Source organism: Rana temporaria, chromosome 3 (genome assembly GCF_905171775.1).
Source record: "Rana temporaria chromosome 3, aRanTem1.1, whole genome shotgun sequence".
Taxonomy (NCBI): domain Eukaryota; kingdom Metazoa; phylum Chordata; class Amphibia; order Anura; family Ranidae; genus Rana; species Rana temporaria.
The window spans coordinates 251,523,162-251,550,873 of record NC_053491.1 but is presented as its reverse complement, the minus strand read 5'-3'; the positions used below and the strand labels follow the sequence as shown (position 1 = coordinate 251,550,873).

At 44.3% G+C, this 27,712-nt stretch overlaps 1 protein-coding gene across 2 annotated transcripts in view; it reads right to left on the bottom strand.

Annotated features, from left to right (window-relative positions):
- JAKMIP2 (janus kinase and microtubule interacting protein 2) overlaps positions 1–16,805 on the bottom strand; it is a 164,430-nt gene extending 147,625 nt beyond the window's left edge. Inside the window, exon 1 of one of the 2 annotated variants that reach the window (XM_040344561.1) lies at positions 16,639–16,805. The gene's annotated coding sequence lies outside the window, so the exon portion shown is untranslated. The remainder of the gene's footprint in view (positions 1–16,638) is intronic. The other variant, XM_040344559.1, reaches the window with a different exon arrangement.
- Positions 16,806–27,712: the final 10,907 nt, after the last annotated feature.

Below are 27,712 nucleotides of genomic sequence, written 5' to 3'. Positions count from 1 at the left end.
ATGAATGGTAGTTTTACCAGAAAGAGCGCTCCCGTCTCATAACTTGCTTCTGGGCATGCGCGGGTTTAAAACGTCGTTTTAGCCCACACACGATAATTTTTTACAACCGGAAAAACGTCATTTTAAAAAACGACGTTAAAAAATGCAGCATGTTCGAATTTTTTGTTTTTCAGAAGCTGAAACACGATGTGAAGCCCACACAAGATCATTTTAAATGACTTTTTAAAAACGTCGTTTTTTTCATGCCGAAAAACTACCGTGTGTACGCGGCATAAGTGACATGAAAGAACCTGCCTGCATGGGGATCCACAGAAAACCTGTGCAGTCTTTCTGAAGGGAACAACCCAACATAATTTTCCAATAATACAGCTCTTTTGTTAAAAATAAAATAAAAAATAGCACAGAACCTGTGCAGGCCACATGCATGGACTGGCCCTAATCAACACGCAAAATCACATGCATATTGCTCCACAAAATCGCAAAGTGGAAACGCTTTTTTCTTCTATGCTGTGAACGGACCTAAATGATTAGCCCAGTACAATGAACAAGTCCTAACCACTTCAGCCCCAGGAAGGTTTGCCCCTCTTAATGACCAGGCCATTTTATGCGATACGGCACTGCTTCGATTTAACTGACAATAGCGTGATCGTGCGACACTGTATCCAGAAAACAATGATGTCCTTTTTTTCCCACCAACAGAGCTTTCTTTTGGTGGTATTTGATCACCTCTGTGGTTTTTATTTGTTGTGATATAAACAAACACAAAAAGAGCGCCAACTTTGAAATACATTTTTAATTTTTCTGCTACAATAAATAGCCCTCCAATTTTTTATTTATTCATCCGTTTAGGCCAATATGTATTCTACATATTTTTGGTAAAAAAAAATTATCGCACAATTGTGAACCCAGGCTCAAAGTGGTTATAAAGGCTCAAGGTTTTATACCCTAATGCATGTACTCCAAAACCCAACACTAACTGCGGTTTGCCACGATTGCAGCGCAATTTATCGCGTAACAATCACCATAGATTTGCAACTGTGTTTAGGTGCCATTGAAAATAAATGGCACCTGAAGAAGCGTGGTGCGATTTGTCAGTTTTGCAGAGAATTTTGGCATTGCAAACGTTCAGGGTCTACTCGAGGAACATTCATAGAAAAAGATATATATAGATAAACATCTATATATAGATGTATATTCACAGTATCTCACAAAAGTGAGTACACCCCTCACATTAGTGTAAATATTGTAATGTAAATATTTACATTGTATAATGTAAATTGTATAATGTATTTACATGTAAAGTAATGAGTGTACATTTGCTGTCCCTCAAAATAACTCAACACACAGCTATTCATGTCTAGACCGCTGGCAACAAAAGTGAGTGCACCCCTATGTGAAAATGTCCAAAATCGGCCCAAAGTGTCAATATTTTGTGTGGCCACCATTATTTTCCAGCACTGTCTTAACCCACTTGGGCAGGGCCAGAGCTTTACAGGTTGCCACTGGAGTCCTCTTCCACTCCTCCATGATGACATCACAGAGCTGGTGGATGTTAGAGACCTTGCACTCCTCCACCTTCTGTTTGAGGATGCCCCACAGATAATCAATATGGTTTAGGTCTGGAGACATGCTTGGCCAGTCCATCACCTTTACCCTCAGCTTCTTTAGCAAGGCAGTGGTCTTCTTGGAGGTGTGTTTGGGGTCATTATGTTGGAATACTGCCCTGCGACCCAGTCTCCAAAGGGAGGGGATCATGCTCTGCTTCAGTATGTCACAGTTTATGTTGACATTCATGGTTCCCTCAATGAATTGTAGCTCCCCAGTGCTGGCAGCACTCATGCAGCCCCAGACCATTCACTACCACCACCATGCTTGACTGTAGGCAAGACACACTTGTTTTTATGGTCCTCATCTGGTTGCCACCACACATGCTTGACACTATCTGAACCAAATAAATATATTTTAGTCTCATCAGACCACAGGACATGGTTCCAGTAATCCATGTCCTTAGTGCATCATCTTTCGAAGAGGCTTTCTTCTGGGACAGCCATGCAAACCAATTTGATGCAGTGTGCAGCGTATGGTATGAGCACTGACAGGCTGACTCACCCACCCCTTCAACCTCTGCAGCAATGCTGACAGCACTCATACGTCTATTTCCCAAAAACAACCTCTGGATATGACGCTGAGACTTCTTTGGTCGACCATGGCACTGTCCTGTTAAACCGCTGTATAGTCTTGGCGACCGCTCTGCAGCTCAGTTTCAGGGTCTTGGCAATCTTATAGTCTAGGCCATCTTTATGTAGAGCAACAATCATTTATTTCACATCCTAATGTCGCGTACACACGATCGGAATTTCTGACAACAAATGTTCGATGTGAGCTTTTGGTCGGATATTCCGACCGTGTGTATGCTCTATCGATGGAATTTCCGACAACAAATGTTTGAGAGCTGGTTCTCTATTTTTCCGACGGCAAGAAGTTCCTGTCAGAAATTCTGATCATCTGTATGCAATTCCGACGCACAAAAGTTCTACGCATGCTCGGAATCAATTCGACGCATGCTCGAAATCATTGAACTTAATTTTTCTTGGCTTGTCGTAGTGTTAGTGTTATACGTGACCAACTTCTTGGCGATTGGAATTTCAGACAACATTTGTGTGACCGTGTTTATGCAAGACAAGTTTGAGCCAACATTCTGTCGGAATCCACGGTTTTGTTGTCGGAATGTCCGATTGTGTGTATGCGCCATTAGAGAGTTCTTTGCCATGAGGTGCTATCAGGCCCGGACTGGGACAAAAAATAGGCCCGGGCATTTTTGATTGAGCAGCCCATGCGGGTGTCAATAAACTGTTAATGACACCCCGAGATTGGGCGATACCACACATGTAAGATTTGAATACCATTTACATATGCAGGCGCGATTTCCGTATGAGTTTTGTTTGCTGCGCAAGCTCGTGGTGAAGGGGGCACTTTAAAAAACCTGTAAGTGACGTTGCTTCCGTGTTTACATTCAGGATACTGGAACAAAGCCGCGTCCAGCTTCGTGGCAGTCTATCTCTAGGTGCCAGAAGTGGCACATCGTGGATCGGGTCTCCCGGTGGGATGGGAGGCCCGGTAAGATCGGCGGGGGGGTAGGGTGACCACGTGTCCCGGGCATTTTGCAGGTCTGTCCCGGGCACATTCATTCCAGGACAATACAGTGTCCCGGAATGAAACTGACACATACAACTCCCCCCCCGACAATCTGAGGCCACCACATCACTGCTTTACTCACTGACAGTACTTGTCCTGGCCGGGAATGCCTGAAGGAGCACAATCCTGCCCCCTGCCTGTGATTGGAGAAATCATAAATCCTGCCTCTTGTGTCCAATCACTGTGCTGTGATTTGTTACAGCACAAGCTGATTTTTGGGAAGGGAGGGTGTCCCTGAATGGTAGTTTGGAAATGTGGTCACCCTAGGGGGGGGGGGGGTGTCCCATAACAATTATTATCCCTGGAAAGCTGATTGCCCGCTCTAAAAATTGATACCGGCAGCTGCGGGCATCATCCCGGTATAACCCCCGAAAGCCGAGGACGCATCTGTGTGTACGCTTGGGGGGAAGGGGATAACATTAGCATTGTAATAGCAATGCGAACAATAGCTATTTTTGGCAATCCAATACAAGCTTACTTGAAAAATCTCCTTTTGATCCACAACTTCCTTGATTTCCTGCATGCTTTGCACCTTCCCCTCTCTGTTTACTTTCAATTTCTAGGGACTGCATACCTCGTGCAAGCAGTGATTCTATACTGATTCCGCCTCCTGAAACTCCTTCTCTCAGCATCTCTGAAGGTCAGAAGGCAGGCTCTGTGAAATGTGTGACACAGCAATGCCTATTAACAGAGCATAGTGAATATGTGTCATACAATTCAAGGAAGTGAATGTGTGGGGATCTTCACAAAAAAAGTTTAGAAACGTCAAGATTATTCAAAGTATTAGGAGTAGGCTAGAAATAATTGAAATAGAATGTGGAAATGAATATACGATTTTACATTTTGACCATAGATATGCTTTGGACATATAAGCTGAAACTAGAAGCTGATTGGTTACTATGCACTGCTGCTTCAGTTTCAGTAAATCGCCCCCCCCCCCCCCCCCAGTTTGATGTTGTGTCGTGTTCACTTAGAACAGCCCTCAAAATTTCCACTCGCCTACTAGCATTTGGCGAGTGGATTTAAGCTGGGGGCGAGTGATGACAGGGCTACATGACCAATCTCCCTCCAATCTGTGCCTACACTTAGAGTCCCGATGAGATTGGCGGCCGAAGAGGAAAGGTGCATGCTCGGGAAAAGTAGTCTGGTGAGCCACGCACAGGCAGAGCAGTACACAGGAGCTCTCCTTACAATTCTCATTATGTACGGAAAAAAAAAAAAAGCCAGCCTACCCGCAGTGTAAGCAGTCGTCCGAATGCATTGTTAGAAATTTGTTTTAAGGGGGAACCACCGCTTTAAGCCATGGGACCTAACAGTATGACCTCTCTGAGCCTGCCCCCCCTCCCCCGACCAATGTAGCTGGAGAGCAGAAAGTAATGAGTGAGGTGGAGGATTGCAAAAATTACCACTCCGGTGCAGCGCTCACTGAAAGTTGCCCTGACATGACAGCGGCAGCCTTCCAGTTTGTACAGTTTTCTTCTCCTGGTGCTCTATGTAAGTGTCCAGCAGTTCAGCCTGAGCACTGTGAGCAGACTGGTCTCCATGTGTGCTGTGCGGTGTCAATGTGTGCTGTGCTATGGTGTCAATGGCTGTGCAGTTGTGTGGATCTCAGCGCTGGATTGTACTCCCTCCCGCTGTGCTGCACCTCCTCGACTCACTACAAGCCAGCCAGAATAAAAGGGGGAAGTGGGGACATGCAAGCGTGGAGCCGCACACACAGGCTCCTGATGATGAGATGAATGGGAGAGAGAGAGAGAGGATGGATGGGAGTTGCAGAGGAGACAGCAAGAGAATGGGGAAGAGACCCAGTTCTAGTGCCCTGTCCCTCTGGTCTGACCCAGTGCCCTGTCCCTCTGGTCTGACCCCAGTGCCCTGTCCCTCTGGTCTGCCCCCAGTGCCCTGTCCCTCTGGTCTGCCCCCAGTGCCCTGTCCCATTTTGTTAAAGTTGTTGTTGGTAATATTTAATTTTGTAACTTGATTCTGCATAAAACATTTAACAGTGTCATTCCATGAGATAATCTACGAGGGCGTGTTTACGGGTGCAATTAGGCGCAGGGCAGTATATGAATTAGGTGGGGCAACTGGTGGCGAGTAACTCTTGAGGCCTGGCTAGTAGCTCAGGACTTGAAATTTTGAGCCCTGACTTAGAACACACACATTCACAAGTACAGTTGCCTGCTGCGGCACACCACAATACTAAAGTTGCATAAAATACCACATTAGGGTGCATGTGCAATGACATTTACAAATGTGAAAAAGCTGTAAAAGTCATGTGTTAAGATGGCCATACGTGAAATTCGGGCAGTGTAGCAGGGACCGACTAAATTTCAACCAATTTCCCGGAGAGGTTCACCTTTTTTGTGTGGATGGAGAAATCTGTTTCAGGAGTGAATTAGCATTTCTGGATTGGTATCTTTTTCCACGGCTCTGGACATCAGAATGGAATTCCATTCAGTAGCAATGTCTTGCTGAAGTTGGTACTGATACCGACACTTCCAGGGGTGTCAATCTCCCGGCCTGGGTCGCCCACAACTCTTATGCCCCGTATACACAACCGGTTTTCCCGTCGGAAAAAGTCAGATAGGAGCTTTTGGCTTGGAATCCTGACCGTGTGTATGCTCCATCTGACTTTTTCCAATAGGAAAACTTCTGGGGAAAAGAGAGCAGGGTCTTAGCGGGAAAACCGTTTGTTTGTATGCAATTTCAACGTGCAAAAAAAAAACGGGTATGCTCAGAATCAGGTCGACTGATTCATTTTATTGGCTCGTCCTAGTGTTGTACGTCACTGCGTTCTTGGCAGTGAAAAGTTCACCAAACTTTTGTGTCACCTTGTGTATGCAAGGCAGGCTTGAGAGGAATCCCGTCGAGAAAACCATCGTTTTTTTTTTCCGACTGGAAAACGCTTGTGTGTACGGGGCATAACTGAATCCCTCCTCTGACCTCTCATTACAGAAGCAGGAGGAACCAGGAAAAGCAATTGACACTTCTGGAAGTGTCAGTTTTCCTATGAATTTCTTCTGAATCAAATGGCTTTTTGGTGGCACAGGCAGCAGGAAAGATAGATAAAACGTCTTTAAGGCTTTTTTTATTTTCTGAAAGGGTTGCTTTACCATCAACTGATTGCACCAGGTTCTCCGGTATAGTGTATAATAAATCAGCATCACTTGGATTTTAATAAAAGTAGAGATCATGCTGAGTATTTCTACCAGTTTAACACAGTAAACCACATGAAGAGAGGGGATTGTCAGGGGAAATATAGAAAAGGCAGAAATCATTCTGTACCTTACAAATCTTCAGACTGGCAGCAGGAGTCCTAAACTATAAAATAATTTCCTGTGCCTCCTCATCCTCCCTTTTAACCTTAAGATCTTCTCCTCTACTGTTTTTTTAATTGGCTGTGCCCTTTCGAAACTAGAAATATTTGGGTAATAGGGGGTATTTGAACAAGTATTATTGTAAACCATCTTGCTGGAGAAAATCCCTGTTACGATAATCTGAAATGTGTGAATCTTCCCGGGAGAGGTGACATTTGAAATGTTTAGATAAAGGTGACCAGATTTTTAAAATGAAATCCAAGGACATATTTTCTTTTTTTTTTTTTTAATTGGAAAATGGTAAACTATTTTATTTTCCTCAAATTATATATGCAGTGTATGTGGTATGTGTTTATGGAATGATTGTATGATATATACGTTATTTCTCGCATTTCATACATGAGATAAAAAATAAATAAAAAAAAGATACTTCTTTTGGGGATATGACTACCAAAAGTTAAGACAATAAGATAGAGAAAAAACTTTTCAATGCATATTTTGTATTTTATTCTTACCAAAGAAGCATCAAGGTGCTCTATGTACAGACTGCAGAGTTCAGGGGTGCTCCATGTACAGAGTTCAGGGGTGCACCCATAGATGGTTTGAATCTTAGCTGGTCCCTGCTAAACCAGGCAAGATTCTAATCATCTATGGTTTGCCTAACTGACACTGACATAAACTGTGACACTAATATAATGATCAGCTAAGGGAGAGGAGTGCAGAGTATATGGCAGTGGGTAGTATGTGCAGGAGAAGAGTGTGGAGTGTATAGTGGTGTGTAGTATGTGCAGGATGGTGTGAGTAGGGCAGTGAATAGTGTCAGTAGAGCAATAGACAGTGACCATTTTTTTGTTTATTATTTTATTTTTGTATTACTTTTTACAATTTTATTTTTGTATTATTTTTTTACAAACATTTTGTAAGGCAGTGGGCGGTGTCAGTAGAGCAGTATATGGTGTCAGTAGTTTTTTTGTATTATTATTTATTACCGTTTTATTTGTATTCCTTTTTTTTTTTTATATTTTTTTTATAGTGCTGTGGTTGGGGGTTGCTGCGGACAGTTATGGCTGGACGGTGTCAGTAGTGCAGTGGACAGTGTCAGTAGTTTTTTATTTATTTTTATTCATATATTTGGTACAAATATATTTATTTCTTTTTTTTACAATTACATATTTTTTTCACAATTCTTTTTGGGGGGAGGAGGTTGGCCATGGATCATATCAGTAGGGCAATGGGTGGTGTCAGTAGAGAAGTGGACGGTGTCAGTAGTTATTTATTTGGAACACAGTGAAGTCAGTCAACATCAAGTGGAGAAAATATGGCACAACAATGACATTACCAATAACTGAACTTTACCACAAAATTTATGAAAAGACGAGAAGAAAACTGGTCAGGGAGGCTGCCAAGATGCCTACAGCAACATTAAAAGGAGCTGCAGGAATATCTGGCGAGTACTGGCTGTGTGGTACATGTGGCAACAATCTCCCGTATTCGTCCTATGTCTGGGCTATATGGTTGAGTGGCAAGACGGAAGCCTTTTCTTACAAAGAAAAACATCCAAGACAGCTAAATTTTGCAAAAACACATCTGATATGTTATGGTCTAATAAAACCAAAGTTGAACTTTTTGGTCATAATTCCAAAAGATATGTTTGGTGCAAAAACAACACTGCACATCACCAAAAGAACACCATACCCACAGTGAAGCATGGCGGTGGCAGCACCGTGCTTTGGGGCTGTTTTTCTTCAGCTGGAACAGTCAAGGTAGAGGGAATTATGAGCAGTTCCAAATACCAGTCAATTTTGGCACAAAACCTTCAGGTTTCTGCCAGAAAGCTGAACATGAAGAAGAACTTCATCTTTGAGCATGACAACTACCCAAAACATACATCCAAATCAATCAACAAAGGAATGACTTCACCAGAAGAAGATTAAAGTTTTGGAATGGCCCAGCCAGAGCCCAGACCTAAATCCGATTGAAAATCTGTGGGGTGATCTGAAGAGGGTTGTGCACAGGAGATGCCTTCGCAATCTGACAGATTTGGAGTGTTTTTGCAAAGAAGAGTGGACAAATAAATAAAAATAACTAATAACAAATCAAAATACTAATGCCGCGTATACACGGTCGGAAATTCTGAGTTTGGCTCAAACTTGTGTTGCATACACACGGTCGCACAAAATTCTGACCCTCAAGAACGTGGAGAAAAAGGAAGTTCAATGATTCCGAGCATGCGTCGAATTAATTCCTACAAGAACTTTTCTTGTTGGAAAACTTGACAACCAGCTCGCAAATTTTTGCTGTCGGAAGCTCCGACAGAAAAAGTCTGATGGAGCCTACACACGGTCGGAATTTCCGACCAAAAGCTCACTTCGAACTTTTCTTGTCGGAATTTCCGATCGTGAGTACGCGGCAAAACAGTAACTTACAAAGCCATCCACAACCAGCTAAATCTCTATCCTGGTCTGAAAATACCAACCAAATCATCCTCTTCGCTCCTCCCAAGACCTCCTGCTCTCTAGCACCCTTGTCACCTCATCCCATGCTCACCTCCAGGACTTCTTCCGAGCCTCTCCCATCCTCTGGAATGCTCTACCCCAATCTGTCCGACTGTCTCCTACTTTGTCTATGTTCAGATGATCCCTGAAAACCCATCTCTTCAGATAAGTCTATCTGGCCCCCACCTAATAACAGTACATTTATTTTCTCTATCAGCACATCTCCCTCAGTTATTAACTCTTGTATCACTTGACCCTTCCTCTTAGATTGTAAGCTCTAATGAGCAGGGCCCTCTGATTCCTACTGTATTAAAGTGTATTTGTACTGTCTACCCTTAAGTTGTAAAGTGCTGTGTAAACTGTCGGCGCTATATAAATCCTGTATAATAAAAATAATAATAACTGTCTCTTCCTAGTTTTTGCAGATAGCCCTGTGATGACGCACCTCAGCGCATGTGCGTCTTCGGTGGGGGCATCTGGAAGATACAGCTGGCTCCCTGATGACATTAGAAGAGCATGACATGTGACTTGGTGGGGAGCAGCGGATCCCCAGAAAATACTGCTGAATTGCTGAACATGTGACTATGTTTTCTGAGTAGAACAAGTTCAAAACACTATGGTCTTTATGTAAAAGAGAATAGTTAGAACCCTTGTCAAGTTTTATTTGCTGTCTGTGTCTTTGCCGAGTTTTACTCTCTTTATTGGACCTGGTATTCAGAAAGCGATTAAAAATCTAAAATTAAAAAAGGAAGTAAAATGCATTTTTTTCTCCCTAGCCTGCAAATGTAGAGGCATAATGTGCTAGTATGCATCACATACTAGCACATTATGTTAAACTTACCTGCAAACAAAGTCCTCCTCATCACTGTTGGAGGCCACATCTGGCATCCGCATGTATATGGGAGCCACTGGTCATATGGCACAGGGTTCTGAAGAAATGGCAGGGGAGGCCGGTCCTTCAGAGCGCATGTGCCGATCACTTAATCGGTTACATATACAGTACATTTTTCCTAAATAGCACATGTATAGGAGATATTTACAGCATCTATAGGGGCTGTGAGGGTGGGACTCTGTGCTATGGGAAAGATTGCTGGTTTACGCCATTTGTTGGAGAGAAAGACACACTAATTACACAGCTGTGTGTTCAGCTATTTAGTTGTGACCTGACTATAGCTCAGGGCCCCACCCTACAGACAGGAAGTCTGTCCCGGGAATCAGGTGAATTCCCAAAATCCCTCTGAGTGGAGCCAGAGGCTGTGTGTGCATGTCTGCAGGAGGCAGATGTCACTAATGATGGAGCAGCAAGATGCTGACAGAAGTAAGCGAGGTTTGAGCTTATCTCTAGGAAACTGTGTGTTCTGAGGAACAAAACTGGGGCCTAGGCCAAAGGCCTGAAACAGCCAGATAGCAAGTGTGACAGCCAGGCGGCTAAACTGTTGATTTGGCAAGATACAGGAATGGTGGAACCCCCTGCGAGGGCTGCTATTGTATTTATGAACTTTTGTGTTTTAAATAAAAGTGGGCTACCAGGCCCTTAAAAACTCAGGGCCAAATTCTCAAAAAAACCTGCCTAACTTAACTTTCAGCAGTTAAGTTACACAGGCGTTAAATTTCTACCTAAGTGCCCGATCCACAAAGCACTTACCTAGAAATTACACGCCGTGTAACCTAAGTGCCTCCGTCGCAAGGCGGTCGTCTGCTCGAGGGGGCGATTCCTATTCAAATGAGGCGCGCTCCCGCGCCGGACGTTCGGCGCATGCGTGTGACGTCATTTTTCCCGACGTGCATCGCGCGAACGTACTTTACGCCGGGCTTTGTGGATCGCGATGGGACAATAAAGTTGCGTCGGGTAAAAAAAAAAATATGCGCCGGAAAAAAAAATTAAAAATTAAAAAAAAAACGCGTCGATCGAAAAAAAGGTTTGTTTTTACAAGGTCTAAACAGTTTAGGCCTTGTAAAAGCATCCCTACTTTTACATATGCAAAACGTAACTTACGCAGAAAACACAAAGCTAAAAAGCTTTGTGGATCTGCCTAAGTCCTCATTTGCATACGCAAAGCGGCATTTCGACTCGAAATGCCCCCAGCGGCGGATGCGTTACTGCATCCTAAGATCCGACAGTGTAAGTGTCTTACAGATGTCGGATCTTCTGACTATCTTTGGAAAAATCCTTCTGAGGATCGTTTCCAAAGATAGCCACAGGGATACGCAGGCTGAACAGCAGTTCCGCCTGCGTATCTCCTTTGAAGATTTGGCCCTCAGTTCCAGACTGGCGTACTCACTGGAAAATGCATCTATCGCTGGAGTCTAATAACCCCAATCTTACAGGGCTTATAGGTACAAACAATACATGGTACTTTACTTCCTCTTTAACATTTGTCACCAGAACAGGATCTAATGACATTTTTTCAATGGAGACACGTGATCTGGTCTAATCTGGGCATTCCCCTTTATGTGGAGAAATTTCCTGTTTTATCTATGAAGAAAAAAAGTGAAGGGAAGCCTCTTAAATCTCACAGAGACCACCAAAAACACCCACACAGAGATTTTAACCATTCCTTTCTCTATCAAAAAATGGTTGGGCTAGAGACACTCTTTAAAGCTGACCAACCAGACTAGTCATTAAATTCTTGTATAAATACACAAAGTGAAAGGTGCTTTTTTTTAAACAATTTTTGCTTTTCATTTGTGGGCGCACCAATTGGAAGTAAACAAGTTCCATACACAGCAAGCTTTTTTACTAGGATCAGAGGCCATTTAGAAAGATTTATTTGGTCCCCAGCCTTTCATTCAGTCTTGTACAGGCTCTTCTCCTGTATGGAAATTGTTACTCTGATTTCACTGTGAGCTTCTCACAGTGTGCATTAGAAGCTGCAGCAAGTGAGATAGAGCCCACCACATTTCCTAGTTGGTGGATGTATCATGTAGCCCTTTCCTCCCCAGCCTGACTTTGCCCAGCCCATCCCTTTCATTAATTGGATTTTAGCTCCTTTAATAATGGAGGCTCAGCATCACATGTGGGCATTACCTAGGGTGGTCTGAGAGCAGTCTCCTGCTGGTCTCTCTACCCAGCCAAGATCTGCCTGTGTTGCATAGAAAAGCCAGTCATGACATCATAGGGTCTGAAATAAGGTATGTAATTGTAGCACCCCTCAGGCACCCAATAGCACCTCCAGAGGCAGGGGCAGGCCAGGGCTGTCCATGGCTAAAACAAGGAGACCGAGAGAGAATATTGGGTGCCAGTCACTTTTGTCTTTTTAAAGTTTTATTGCAGAACGGTTAAGGAGGCGAGGGTTAGGGATCCCAGATACCACAGCAGATCACTTACAGATGTTCCAGATCAATGTCCAGCTTCACAGTGTCAGAATATTTAAGCCAATCTGGCAACTCTGTAAACACATTCCCAGATTTCCGTGCATCCTCCAAGTGAGTCACCATCACCAGATCAGCCTTCTTCTTGCCTCTATTCAGCAAGGGGCCTCCCCTGGGTATACTCCTTGATACAACTTCCTCCAGACCAGTCAGGGCCACTTCAGCACACGTTAGGCCCCAAAACAGGACCTAACAGCAAAGCTTCATCTAGCAGCACCTCCTCAGGCATCAGCCCAGAGAAAGGGGGGGCTACATAATTAAAACAAAAACAAAAATTCAATAAAACCTAATTAGCTTGTCGATAAGAGGGAAGGGAAGAACCATAAGCAGATTAATCATCAACTTTATTGTTAACTAGTAAATAAGGTAAAGCTGTGTTTGCAAGGAATGCATTAGGTTAAAAAATGTTTAGGCTTCATAACCACATTAAACTGCAAACTTTCAGCATTGATTGATGGCCAGCACAATCACAGCCAAAAATACCGATCATTTGACATTATGTTTTTGTTGATAGTTTTTAATCTTCGCTAGTACGACACAGAGGAGCAAAGTGCAGTAACTAATAACAAACATCTTTCAATAACCTTAGTACAATAAACATCCCCTTCATTAAGAATGGACTTTACCATGGGATTCATTCTAAAGATGGCAGACACACTGCCTATAGCCCTCTATGGAAGAATATAATTACCTTAAAGTGGAACTTTACAAATTTTTATAAGTTCCTCTTTTAACTGTGCTATACAAGTACAATGAATAAATAAATATAGCTTCAAAATAGCTGTTTGTGAGATGTAGGGCATGTGCAGATATGTCACGAGGGGTCTGTCACACTACTATGAGACCTGGCAAGGACTTGTAGCATGTCTGTGCATAAGTCTGATCTCCAGTAAAGATGGCAGCACTAAAGAAGAGGTGTGATGGGAATGTATGTATTTATTTTATTTTGAGACAGAGATCAATGTTAAGGTGGGTACACACTATAAGAAAATTGGGTATACTCAGAGGCGTAGCTGGAATCGTGTGTGACCCGATGCAAACGTTGACCACTGTGCATGCAGATGCACGGATCACACGTCAAGATACTCAAAGTGGCTTAAGAGTTCCCAGAGTTCCTCCTTACATCAGAGGACAGGGATCACCGCAGGCTGGTCACTTGGCAGAGCTCCTTTCCCATCACAGCTCCTGCCCCCCCCCCCCCTACACAGGACTGAAATCACATTCCTTTACACACTGGTCGGAACGGCTGTGTAGTTGCAGTAGGCTGATACACCCTGTGCAGATCGTGGCTGACTGGCTGTGTTGTAAAGGAATGTGATTTCAGCCCTACGGTGGAGGAGCAGTATAGAGCGTTGTAATGGGAAAGGAGCTCAGCAGCCGGGCATAGCATCCAGGGCAGAGGGGGTGGTCAGGGGCTTTGGGGGGAGGCGCAACCATGAGACTCAAAATCTGGAGACTGAAGCTCCTCAGGAGGTGTTAGGGGATTAGTTTTAGTTTTATGAAGGTTTCTCTGTCAGTGTTGGCAGGTGTTGGGGGAAGGTCACCTCTCGGAGGTGTGTGTCTTTTCCCCAGTTGTCAGGGAAGTGGGGGTAAGCAGACATCCCCCATGGGGTGGGGGGTTACAGAGAATCCCAGCTGCTGACTAAGAGACATTGAGCGGTGTCTTTCCTTACCAGAGACAGCGGTCCCATCGTGGCTACAGGACGGCACTCTCCTCCTCTTAACTCGTTGAGCTCGGTCACCATTCCATGTTACCAGCGCACAGCACAGACACTTCCCCATCCTGGGTGGTTCTCACCCCGTGCTCCTCCTCATTCAGGAAATGGCTCACAGCTTCTTCCCAGCCAATGAGAATGGAGGGGTGTGGACTGTGGAAGGCAAAGTGGAAGCCCAGTACTGGAGAGTGGCTGTGGGGCCCTAGGGCAGATCAGAGCTGGACTTTGTGGAGAATATGATAATTTGACAGGGAGGCTGCAGGGGCCCCCTGGAGATAGGGTCGGGGTTGTGATTGTGACCCCTGCAACCCCTTATGATACGCCCATGAGTATACTATCGTCTGGTTTTCATTGATGTTTTAGAGCAAGTTGGAACAGAGGATGGAAATAATGTACGTAAATTCTTGCACGACAAAGATTTTTTTTTTTGTAGTTTATTGTTTCTGATCACGCTCAGTATTTTGTATCTGATTTTTGTCCCTTTGGATATTTTGGTTTGGAAAGTCTGAGTCTGATGTCGAAAGTTTTGTACACATTATACGAAAAATTGAACAATGAGCCATGTACGGGAATTTTCTTATGATTTTCTCATAGTATGTACCCTACTTTAGGCCTTTTTTTCTTGGACAGGGGGATTCAGGCAGAGTGAAGTTCCTTTTTAAAGTACAACTAAAGATAGGATTACTCACCTATGCTCCAAATGGTCCAACACCTCACCGGCATCTTCGCTCCGACTTCTTCCGGGTGCTAGTCTGTAGATGTCTTAATTGGCAGGTGCAGTATGCTTTCACTCCTGTGCATGTGCAGGAGTTCAGTTACATACCTCCCAACTTTTAGAGATGGAAATGAGGGAAACTATTAGAAAAAGTACGTAGGCATAGGACAACCCCCTGCCATGCCCCCTCAAAGGGGAGTTATACGAAAAAGAAAAGATTAGTTAAACCCACAAGTGCTTTTTCTTTTACCACTACTATACTTTATACTGGCTTTTGAAATTTACAACCGCAGCAATCTAGAAATTGGATGAAAGGTTTAGCATTGGGAAGCGCTTTTTTAAAGATAAAAAGTGCATTTTATATACAAATATATAGATTAGACCAAAATGAGGGACAAATGAGGAGGAAAGAGGGACTTTGTTCCAAATCAGGGACAGTCTCTCAAAATCAGTGACAGTTGGGAGCTATGCAGTCATCCTGGCACATAGGCACATAACCAGACTGTAAACTGAGCTGCGCATGCGCAGCTCAATTACAAACAGGCAGGTAAGTGAATTATATTGCAGAAGAGACATTGCATGTCTCTTCTGCAAATTAAGAGCCTGCCTGTTCTCAATTTTTTTATTTGTAGCCTTTAGTTCTGCTTTTAAGATCTAAAAGCTCACAGCTAAATTTTAGAAGTCATAAATAAATTCACATAACATATAAGGTTTTGTTATCACACAAGACACCATAAAAGACTGAAAATCATAAACGATATATAACCTCATTATTCATCTACATTGAGAAAAAAAAGGCCAAGCATCCAATGACTATGTCTACCTAACACTACACATAGCACAATAGCATATAGAGGAGGGCCCCCCTTCACATACATGGCATACCGCCAAGGCAATATTTACAGCACAAATCAATAGGCACCAGTAAACGGCAAGCACGTGACAGGCAAAAGTGCTTTGCTACTACAAAGAGGACAATGTAACCAAGAACAGTATGTTCTATCTGCACCATAAAGCTAGAACTGTATCATAATTATTTTTCATTCTTACAAATGTACACCTTTTAAAAACAAATGCATTTATTTCCATTATGGATTTTTTTGAATGACAAATATACACATTTTAATGCAGCATGTCACCATAATAAAGGTAAAAAATATCAGTGGCGTGTCAAAACGTCTAGTTCAATGAATCAGGAAGTAAATGCATAAAAATGTCACACCATTAAAAAGGATAGATAAAGACGGCCCATCGCAGTGCGAGCCAGCTCAATGGCCGCAGTAGCTGCAGGGCAGATGATATGACATGGGTAAAATATTTCAGCATGCAAAGGGTCTCTTTATAGGTCACTGAGATGCTGCACTTACTTCCTATAGTGATTGTCTATACATGCGTCAGTAATTTCCATAAATCTAAAATATCAGAATCCTTTATCAGATCCTTTCTTATTACAATGCAGCTTGTTTCGATGTGCTGATTGCAATGCTGCTGTATACTGAAGCTGAAATAAAAATTGTTGCACATGACCGGATAACATATTAGCATAGAATCTCTGGGGATGTCTTCAGAGGAGAATGAAGGTGAGGCCCAGTGTAGCTATCTTGGCAAGCACATAAACCCACAAGTGTATTCACGCCACATCACCAATATAACAGTCGCTATCGTAAAAGAAGCTTATGTAAAATGTTAATAAAATAATAATAATAATAATAATAATAATAATGAAAATTATAACAAGCGAGCAGCACATCTAGCTGCACCATTGATGTCCATTGAAATAATGATATATATATAAATGCATTGACATGATATAAAAGACAGAGAGGGCTTACCATGTTGAAGTCGGGCAGAGATGAAAGCTGAGCAGCCTGAATCCTGAATCCATGGCTGGATGAGGCACACATCAGCAGCTGTGCTTGTGTGATGATGCTGAGGATGGCTGGATGGCAGACAGGCAGGCAGGCAAAGGACCCCTCCCTCCTCCTTCTAGGGAGGCAGACAGAACATGAGCTCATGGAGCCTGCAACTGCAATCTCCCTCCCTCAGTTCCTATGGAAACAAGGCTGTCATTACAATGGGAGACTGCTGTGTAGGTGCTCAGGCTTTCTGCTGCTAGCTAGGACTGCATGCTGCCATTATGGCCTAGTGAGTGCAAAATGCTTTCCAGAAACTATACTAGAAGATAAATACAAGATGTACAGCTGACAATGGCTCGTGTATTCGGCATAGTGACACAGTGTGGCTGTTTTATGAAAAAAAAATGGAGCCGATGCTATAGGATGTACACGATTGTTATTACTTCCATAGGAACTTGTTCACGTACATCATCACAGGTTCAATGCAAGGGCACATAGAAAACAACTGTACAATTACACCATTATACAGCATTATACACCATTATACAGCCAAAAACAGATTAGAATGGCACTGCAATACCCACACAGTCAGGGCAGCCATCACAATTTTGGCCCCTTACACAGTTTTAGGCAGGGCCCCCCTGGAGCAGAGAACCGGGGGGCTGACGAAAAAAAAAGTGTAATCACTTCTCTCCTGATGCGAAATAATAAGCGGGGGGGGGGGGGGCCTAGGGACCATACAAGTGAGGTGCAAAAAAAAAATGGGAGGGGGGCCAGCCGGGCATATAAGGGGCCCCTTACAAGTGTAATGCAAAAAAAAAACGGGAGAGGGGCCGGCCAGTCCTGTAAGGGGCCCTGGGGACCATTGGGCCCCTTACAGGTGTAATGCAAAAAAATAATAAATAAAAAATGAAAAAAATGTGAGGGGGGCCAGCCGGGCCTGTAAGGGGCCCTAGGGACCATCGGGCCCCTTACAGGTGTAATGCCTGTACCCCCCTGATGGCGGCCCTGCACACAGTATGCACATTTGTTACCACAATGCATAGACCCCTTTCAAACGAGGTGGACTCTGATTAGATAAGCAGGGTACCTGTCAGCTGACCCCCTGTTGTTTTGAGCAGAGTGGGCAGATGACAGGTCTGTGTCTGCTCAGTTTATGCAGAGCGGACGTGGACAGAGCCTGCTCTGCTCTATGGACCGGCAGCTGTAAACTGACTCTACTGTCGGTTTACAACCAACTGCCCTCTGATCTGAACTGCCTAGACAGAGGCGTTTTTTTTTTCCCTTAACAGACTGGATCGGAATGGAGGTAGGTGAGTGTAAATGACAACAAGTCAGTTTTAACCCACCAGTCCATGGAGTGAATGGAGGGCTTGATCAGGTCTGCCTGAAAAACTGACAGGGACTATTCACACCAGTGAACTGCAGTAATGCACCTTTCCAGCACGTGAGGTAACACACACCTATGCATAGCAGGGTACTACCATAAATTCTGCATGCATGCTTTTTGGCAATACCCTGCTTTATGGTCCATTGTATTAAGGCAGCTATTAATTTGAATGGATTGCATTAAAGTGGAGTTCCACAATTGATGGGCACAGTGGTGACAATTGCTGAGCACAGTGGTGACAATTGATGGCACAGTGGCTACGTTTGATGACATGGCATAGTGGTGACAATTGCTGGGGACAGTGGTGACAATTGCTGGGGACAGTGGTGACAATTGATGGCACAGTGGTAACAATTGATGGCACAGTGGCTGCGTTTGATAGCATGGCACAGTGGCTGCGTTTGATGGCACAGTGGCTGCGTTTGGCATGGCACATTGATGACAATTGATGGGCACATTGGTGACACTTGATGGGCACATTGGTGACAATTGATGGCACAGTGGCGACAATTGATGGCACAGTGGCGACAATGGGCACAGTGGCGACAATTGATGGCACAGTGGCTGCGTTTGATGGCACGGTACAGTGGTGACAATTGATGGGCACAGTGGCTGCGTTTGATGGTATGTCACAGTGGCTGCATTTGATGGCATGGCACAGTGGCGACAATTGATGGCACAGTGGTGACAATTGATGGAACAGTGGCTTAATTTGATGGGCACAGTGGCTGTATTTGATGGGCACAGTGGCTGCATTTGATGGGCACAGTAGCTGCGTTTGATGGGCACAGTGATGCTGCAATTGTTTTTTTTTTTTCGTTTGTTTGCACCTCCCCAAAAATGTTGATCACCAGCCACCACCCAAAAGTGGAACTTCCGCTTTAAGCACTCCTCACCCCCTTACATGCCACATTTGGCATGTCATTTTTTTTGGGGGGGGGGGGTGGGGGCTTTGTTAGGAGTGGGACTTCCTGTCCCACTTCCTACTTCCAGCCAGGGACAGCCTAGGCGACTCCTCCTCTCGCCTTAGGTGACCCCTCCCTTTAGGTGATCTCCTGGGACACGTGACAGGTCCCAGGAGATTGCCTGTCCACTCATAGAGCGCAGCGCGACTCGCACATGCACAGTGAGTGCCTGGCCGCAAAGCCGAAAGCTGTCACGGCCGGGTGCCCACACTATGAATGGAGGTGCCGGCAGAGAGGGGTGGAGAGGAGCGGAGCTCCGGGCGGGCGCTTCGCTGGACCATGGAGCAGGTATGTGTCTGTTTATTAAAAGTCAGCAGCTACACTTTTTGCTTTAACTGGTAATTGCGCGGTCATGCAATGTTGTACCCAAACAAAATTTGCGTTCTTTTTTTTCCCCACAAATAGAGCTTTCTTTTGATGGTATTCAATTGCCTCTGCGATTTTAATTTTTTTGCGATATAAAACGAAAAAAGACCAAAAATAATTTTTTCTACTTTTTGTTATAAGAAAAATCCAATAAACTCAATTTTAGTCATACATTTAGGCCAAAATGTATTCAGCCACATGTCTTTGGTAAAAAAAATTCCAATAAGCGTATATTTATTGGTTTGCGCAAAAGTTATAGCGGCTACAAACTAGGGTAAATTTTCTGGAATTTACACAGCTTTTAGTTTATGACTGCCTATCTAATTTCTTGAGGTGCTAAAATGGCAGGGCAGTTTAACCCCCCAAATGACCCCATTTTGGAAAGTAGACACCCCAAGGAAATTGCTGAGAGGCCATTGAATATTACATTTTTTTGTCCCAAATGATTGAATCATTTAAAAAAAAAACACAAAAAGTTGTCACTAAATGATATATTGCTCACACATCCCATGGGCATATGTGGAATTACACCCCAAAATACATTTTTCTGCTTCTCCTGAGTACGGGGATACCACATGTGTGGGACTTTTTGGGAGCCTAGCCACGTACGGGACCCCGAAAACCAAGCACCGCCTTCAGGATTTCTAAGGGCGCACATTTTTGATTTCGCTCCTCACTACCTATCACAGTTTTGAAGGCCATAAAATGCCCAGATAGCACAACACCCCCCCCCCCCAAAATGCCCCCATCTTGGAAAGTAGACACCCCAAGCTATTTGCTGAGAGGCATGTTGAGACCATGGAATATTTTATATTTCGCCACAAGTTGCGGGAAAATTACCAATTTTTTTTTTCAAAAAGTTGTCACTAAATGATATATTGCTCAAACATGCCATGGGCATATGTGGAGTTACACCCAAAAAAATATTCTGCTGCTTCTCCTGAGTTCGGGGATACCTCATGTGTGGGACTTTTTGGGAGCCGCCGCCTCTTGACACTATGCAGTTTGTAATTAACCCTACTCCTGCTCTTTGGCATCAGGAACCAATGGTTTTGGCAGTTGCTTGGGACCCTGTAGTGACGATCTCTCATGGAACTGGTGACATGCTTTTCTTCCAGCTCACTGGATGTGTTCAACAGCTGTGCCCGCCATGAGATTAGGCCGCCCAGTCTCTATGCGGCTCCTCGACTTACACTCACTCACAGCAGGCAGCTCTCCAACTCAGCAACCCAGTCTCCAGTCATCTCTCACATCCCACATGAGACTGCCTCAATCCAAGGCTTCTCGTTCCTTTTCCTCCTGCTGCAGCTTTCTATCCTCCAGGGACTTGTAGTCCCATCCAGCCCTGGAACTGTCTCCTGTGTACTACTACATCTTTTATAGCTCCAGTTGGCTCTCAGCAGTCTGTTTTCTCTCCCAAGCTGCACAGCAGTCAATCACAGTGTCCTTCTGGGACTTCTTTCAAACTCATCTTCGCTACATCACAGTCCCAGCAAAATGTCCCATAACCGTCTCTCTCTCCTTTATCGCCTCACTGTGACTGGGGAGAGAAAGAGAAACCTGTGGGTGGGTGGCTGCAGCATTAGAAGTGCCACAGACCGGGGGTTACACCTACAGCAGATGGTTTGGCCCTCAAAGAGCCAAGATCTCAATATTAAGCCAGTCTGGGATTACTTGTAGAAACAGAAAGCCAATGTCTACAGCGGAACTTTGGCTTTACAGCACATAAGACTATACTTCTTTTGACAGTAAAAAACTTTTTTGCAGGCTCAGTTGTTCCTATTTTTGTCTGATGTGTATATCTCTATACAAATTGTACTATTTTTACAAGCGAAAGTGGTGTATGCTGCACTAAAATGTATATCTAATATCTATATTACTGCATTTGTTATTTTGAAAAGCCAATATAAAAGAGAAAATAGAGGTCAAATAAGCATTGTATGGTTTAGCCAATTATTTTCTGAATGTTAGATCTTTGTGGTCCATGTAAGAAGAACCATGTCCTCCAATGGCAGGGACATGTCCTTTGTCTACAGAGTGTGTGCTAAAAGATGTCCCTTTTTATAATTTCATAATGTTGGGAGGTATGTAGCAGTCTTGAAAACATCTTCATCTTTCTTTCTCCCTAGTAGACCAGTACAATAATTGTTTAGGCATCATCCAGTAGCTACTTGGACTAATTGTAAGTAGGCCCAGACTGGCCATAGAGTACACTGGGTGTTTGCCTGATGGGCCGGGGGCCTCCGAACTGCATGTTTTAGGAAGAGCACCCTCTTGCTGACTGGGCTGCACAGTGGGGGTGAGCGGCGACCGCTGCTCACTTCCCGCTATGCAGTCGTGCCTAAAGCAGGGCCAGCACCAGCAAACTATGAGGTGCAGAAGAAAGCGGTAGTAACAGTGGAACAGCCGATGAAATTGTTGATAATCACTATCAGAAGTCGAATGTATCCAATTTAAGGTAAATCCCTGAAGGAATCCTTACAGATGGTAGCAGGTGTACATGTTCAGTCATAGGAACATGGAAGGAAAAGGAAAAAAGCTCCACTTGGTGTAGTTATTCCCAATAAAAAAGGCCTTTATTAGGCATGGATAAATACAATAAAAGCAAAAAAATAGATAAAAAGGTACAAGTCTTTTTGAAGAGACCACTACAGGTGATCACATAGGAAAAATAATGCAGCGTGGTAAGCAGGTAGCGTATATAGGCTATGTACCCGACATGTTTCGAGCTACTAGCTCTTCAACTGGGACATAAACCTATAGACCCGCACCACGCCATATATATATATACTGCATACAAATGATGAACAAATTGTGTCAACAAGCCGAATCAGCTGTGAAAGCGCAGCTCGGGATGTTAAGCCAATCACAGTGGTATCCTGATGACAACACCCACTACTGTCAGCAGGGAACAACCACTAAACACAGCGCCCATCACATGATGCCCTCACAGGCACATTCATTGGTCCAAAGCCAGCCCCGAGGTGTGTGCGCGCCACCGCGCTCGCCCGCGATGACGCAATCACGCCACCCTCGCGGCGTTGTGAGCTCCAGGCTGGACCACGACCAGCCCATCATAGAGATGCATACAAGCGGCGCGTTATAATGACAGGTTGGCGTCATGATGTCATCACGCCGCGCCACATACTATTGCGTTCCATGTAACACCACTGGGCGACGCCAGAAACTGGCCAACCCGTGGTGAGAGACAACACCAACTTGGTAATTAGGGGGGAGTGACTTATTCGTAATTAGGTGACACCTAATATACAAAAGGCTATGAGTGACACAATTACTCATCTAGAACAAAGTAAAACATTAATAAACCGCCTAAGGACAAACAGGATATCAAAGATATATGGGCACAATTAAAAATAACGTAAAATCAAATGCCCAGGCCAAAAACCACGTACATATGGAGACACCATATCACATATGAAAACCTCACATGTAAACGGTATAAGTAAAAATATTAAGCTGCATGATAATCATACTATAAATGACAGAGATGAAAAAAATAATATTGGTAAGAGCAGTCTAAGATTTGTTAATAAATGCATTGATATCCCACTCGATGTTTAACCCATAGGGGGAGAAACACCGAAGTTGGTAGATCCAATACATTTTGAGTTGGGAAACCCCTCTAACCCGTGACTCCCCTCTCCAGTGGGGGGTAAATTTCCCAATTATCTGGAAACTCGTTCCTTCTGGATTCTTTTGATGGTATTCTAGGTAGTGCTTGGGCACACTGTGGTTAGTCTTACCCTTCCTAATACGTGCAATGTGCTTATTGACCCTGATGGAGAATGTGCGTATGGTCCTACCAACATACTGTTTTTTGCACGGGCACGTAAGAAGGTATACCACATACCGAGTGTCACAGGTGACAAAATCTTTCATCCTATAGACAGTAGATGTTACTGTGGAAGAGAAACTTTCCATTTTCCTACTTGTAAGGGTGTTGAGAAGACATACATTACACCTTCTGCAGGCATAAAATCCCTTAAATTCAGGAAAGAATGAAGGTTTTGTTGGAGGATCTGACACATTGGGGGCAAGTTTATTTCTAAGTGACATAGCTCCGCTGAAGACAATGCCAGCCCTGTCAGGGAACACTGGTCCTAGAAGGGAATCACTTTGTAGCACATTCCAATGCCTGTTGAATATATTTTTGATTTGTTTATGTTGTACTGAGTATTGGGTAGTGAATGCCCATTTAAACTTAGTATCGGGAGGGCGTTTGGGTTTTTCTGAGATGATAAAATCCCTTTCGAGTTTGGAGACTCGATCTATGTCATCATCAACTGTAGCTGGTGTGTAACCCTTTTCTACAAATCTGACTTCAAGGATCTCAGCTTTTGTATGGAAATCGGATATATTCGTACAATTCCTCCTAATTCGGAGCAGCTGACTGTAAGGTACTGACTTGAGCCACGAGCTGTAATGACAGCTGTCATTGGGAATGTATCCGTTTCTATCGGTCGGCTTGAAAAAAGTTTTGGTCACCAGCCGGCGATCTACTACCGATATTTCAAGATCCAGAAAGTGAATCAAGGTGTGGCTCAACTCATAAGTTAGAGTGATGCCCATCTCATTATCGTTAAAGCGGGAGTTCACCCATTTATTTAATTTTTGCCCTTTTCCCCTTAGATTCCTGCTCGTTTGGTCTAGGGGAATCGGCTATTTGTTTTAAAATATGAGCAGTACTTACCCGTTTTCGAGATGCATCCTCTCCGTCGCTTCCGGGTATGGGTCTTCGGGAGCGGGCGTTCCTTCTTGATTGACAGTCTTCTGAGAGGCTTCCGACGGTCGCATCCATCGCGTCACTCGTAGCCGAAAGAAGCCGAACGTCGGTGCGGCTCTATACTGCGCCTGCGCACCGACGTTCGGCTTCTTTCAGAAAATCGTGATGCGATGGATGCGACCGTCGGAAGCCTCTCGGAAGACTGTCAATCAAGAAGGAACGCCCATTCCCGCAGCCCATACCCGGAAGCGACGGAGAGGATGCATCTCGTAAATGGTAAGTATGGATCATATTTTAAAACAACTAGCCGATTCCCCTAGACAAAACGAGCATTAATCTAAGGGGAAAATGTGCTCTCTAAGGGTGAACCTCCGCTTTAAGAGTGACCATGAAGTCATGTAACGATTCTTCATCGCCATGCCATAGGAGGAGGATGTCGTCTATGTAACGGGCCCACAGCACTATTTCTGGACGCTGAAGGGCATAGACGACATCCTCCTCCCATTGGGCCATGTAAAGATTTGCCAAACTGGGGGCAAACTTAGCCCCCATGGCGACACCTCGTGTTTGGAGGAAAAACCGGTCGTTGTACCAAAAATAGTTGCCCTGGGTGGCAAACTTGAGTAGGTCCATTATAAATCGTTGTACAGCCGGGAGTGAATTGCTGATGGAAGGAAAACGTTCCAAGGCCTTGAACCCCAGTTTGTGTGGAATACATGTATACAAAGATGTTACATCGGCCTTTACCAGTAGGCAACCCTCCTGGTAATCGACAGATTGTAGTTTGCGTATAGTGTCACCTGTATCTTTCAAAAAGGAAGGAACGGTGCGCACCAATAGTTGGAGGTAGAAGTCAATATACCTGCCTATTCGAGAGGTCACCGAATTGATCCCACTCACAATTGGTCTGACCGGGGGTTTTGTGATGTTTTTGTGGATCTTAGGAAGATAATACATGACCGGAATGCGGGGAACAGTCGGTACTAAATAATCTTTCTCTTTTTTTGTCCAAAATTCCATCCGTAAAACCTTTATTAATCAATCCCAACTGTGCTTTTTGAAGTGTTTTTGTTGGATCTAGGGCCATAGGAGAATAGGTACTTGTATCATCTAAAATGCGACATATTTCCAAGTGGTAGTCCCTTTTATCCAAGATTACTACCCCACCCCCTTTGTCAGCAGGCCGAATAATTAGATCCCTCCGTTCACATAGGGACTTAAGGCCAACCTTAAAAGCGGGAGTTCACCCATAAAACAATTTTTCCCCTTAGATGGATGCTCGTTTTGTCTAGGGGAATCGGCTAGTTGTTTTAAAATATGAGCTGTACTTACCGTTTTCGAGATGCATCTTCTCCGTCGCTTCCGGGTATGGGTCTTCTGGGGAGCGGGCGTTCCTTCTTGATTGACAGTCTTCCGAGAGGCTTCCGACGGTAGCATCCATCGCGTCACTAGTAGCCGAAAGAAGCCGAACGTCGGTGCGGCTCTATACTGCGCCTGCGCACCGACGTTCGGCTTCTTTCGGAAAATCGTGACGCGATGGATGCGACCGTCGGAAGCCTCTCGGAAGACTGTCAATCAAAATAGGAACGCCCAGTCCCGTAGCCCATACCCGGAAGCGGCGAAGAAGATGCATCTCGTAAACGGTAAGTACAGCTCATATTTTAAAACAACTAGCCGATTCCCCTAGACAAAACGAGCATGAAGCTAAGGGAAAAAAGCGTTATGTACGGGTGAACCCCCGCTTTAATATCAGGGTGATCGGAAGTTCGCTTCTTTGGTAATGACTCCAAATCTTTAAGGACTAAGGGCCAGATTCTCAAAGACCTTACGACGGCGCAACGCCATTTGCGCCGTCGTAAGTCCTAATCTGGCCCGGCGTATCTATGCGACTGATTCTTAGAATCAGTTACGCATAGATTTCCATTAGATCTGACAGGCGTAAGGCTCTTACGCTGAAAGATCTTAGATGTATTTTTTTTTCCCGCCGCTAGGTGTCGCCGACGTCGTTTTCCCCGTCATCTATGCAAATTAGCTATTTACGCGAATTCCCGAACGGACGACGCAGTGAATTTACGACGTTTACGTAAGCGTAGACTTACACCTGCTATATGAGGGGTAAGTTTACGTAGGTCCGTCGTATGCCATGTTAAGTATGGCGTCGGGTCAGCGTCGTCTTTTTCCGTAGTTTACGCCATTTTCCTAAGTCGTCCGGGAATACGACTTTACGTCAATGATGCTCACGTCGGCGTCATTGACGTTTTCCGTCGTGAGCTGGAGCATGCGCACTGGGCTATTTTTCCGCCCGGCGCATGCGCAGTTTGAATTACGCGGCCTTACGCCGGGCAATTTACACTACGCCGACGCAAATTACGGAGCAAGTGCTTGGAGAATACGGCACTTGCTCCAGTAATTTGCGGCGGCGTAGTGTAAATAGCTTACGCGCCGCCTGTCTAAGTCTCTAAAAACCTTGATTGAAGATGCTGTGGTACTTGGTGGATTGAAGAGAGACAGGTTCGACATGCCTGAATGAACCACATCTGCAGGGAGTGTGTAAGTCATTTTAGACTGGTAGGGGTTGGACAAAAAATGCCTTTGGATATTTAGTTTGCGAGTGAATTTGTGAATATCAACAAAAGTCTCGAATTTGTTCAATTGTTTAGATGGAACAAACTTTAACCCTTTATCAAGAGTCGTAAGTTCGGCATCTGAAAATACCCCCTTACTAAGATTAAAAATGCCATTGCCTTTTATGGTTTGCTTCTTTTTCCTGGCCCGCCTCCCCCTCGGGTGCCTCGTTTGGTTCTGCACCCCTTTTGGAACCTGTGCAGACCCTGGGAAAATCCCCCCCATGGGGAGTTTCAAGCCTAGGCTAATGATCAGGCTTGTCCGATCATTAGCCTAGGCTTATGACATTATGCACAGCTCTCTCTCTCTGTCTCACTCTTGTGAGAGTTTGCCAGGAAGGGTGGGGGGAAGAGTCATAAGAGGGCCAATGAGAGCTACAGAGCTGGAGGTGTGCCTCTGGGTGTCTGTGTAAATCCAGGAAGTGAACAGGCAGCAGTTTCAGCTGACCACAGTTAAAATGGTTGCAGCCAGACTCAATGGAGGGAGATTTCTGCAGCATATTTGGCAAGTACAGAATCACAATATATATATATATATATATATATATATATATATATATATATATATATATATATATATATATATATATATATATATATATATATATATATATATTGTAACAGTAGGAGCTACTGTGATGGTAAAATGGACCCAGGGTATGCACACTTGAGATGTGCAAAACTACAGAACATAGCTGTGGACTGGAGAAGACTGCTTTTGCAGCTTTCTCCAGGTTTTGGTAATCCAGGCTTTGTTCATTACCAGCAGGGTGTGTGTGCTCAGGTGAGCACAGCCCTTTATAATGAGTGTGTGGGAAGACCTCATGGCTCCCAGTTGGAGACAGCTCCTGGAAGAGACAGGAGGTCTCCAGGAATCAGAGAGGCTGTAGGAGACAGCCAGAACGGTGACTGCAAGAGGCAGAGCTGTAGACGCTGAAGGGAAGCGGTCTATGTTGAGGAG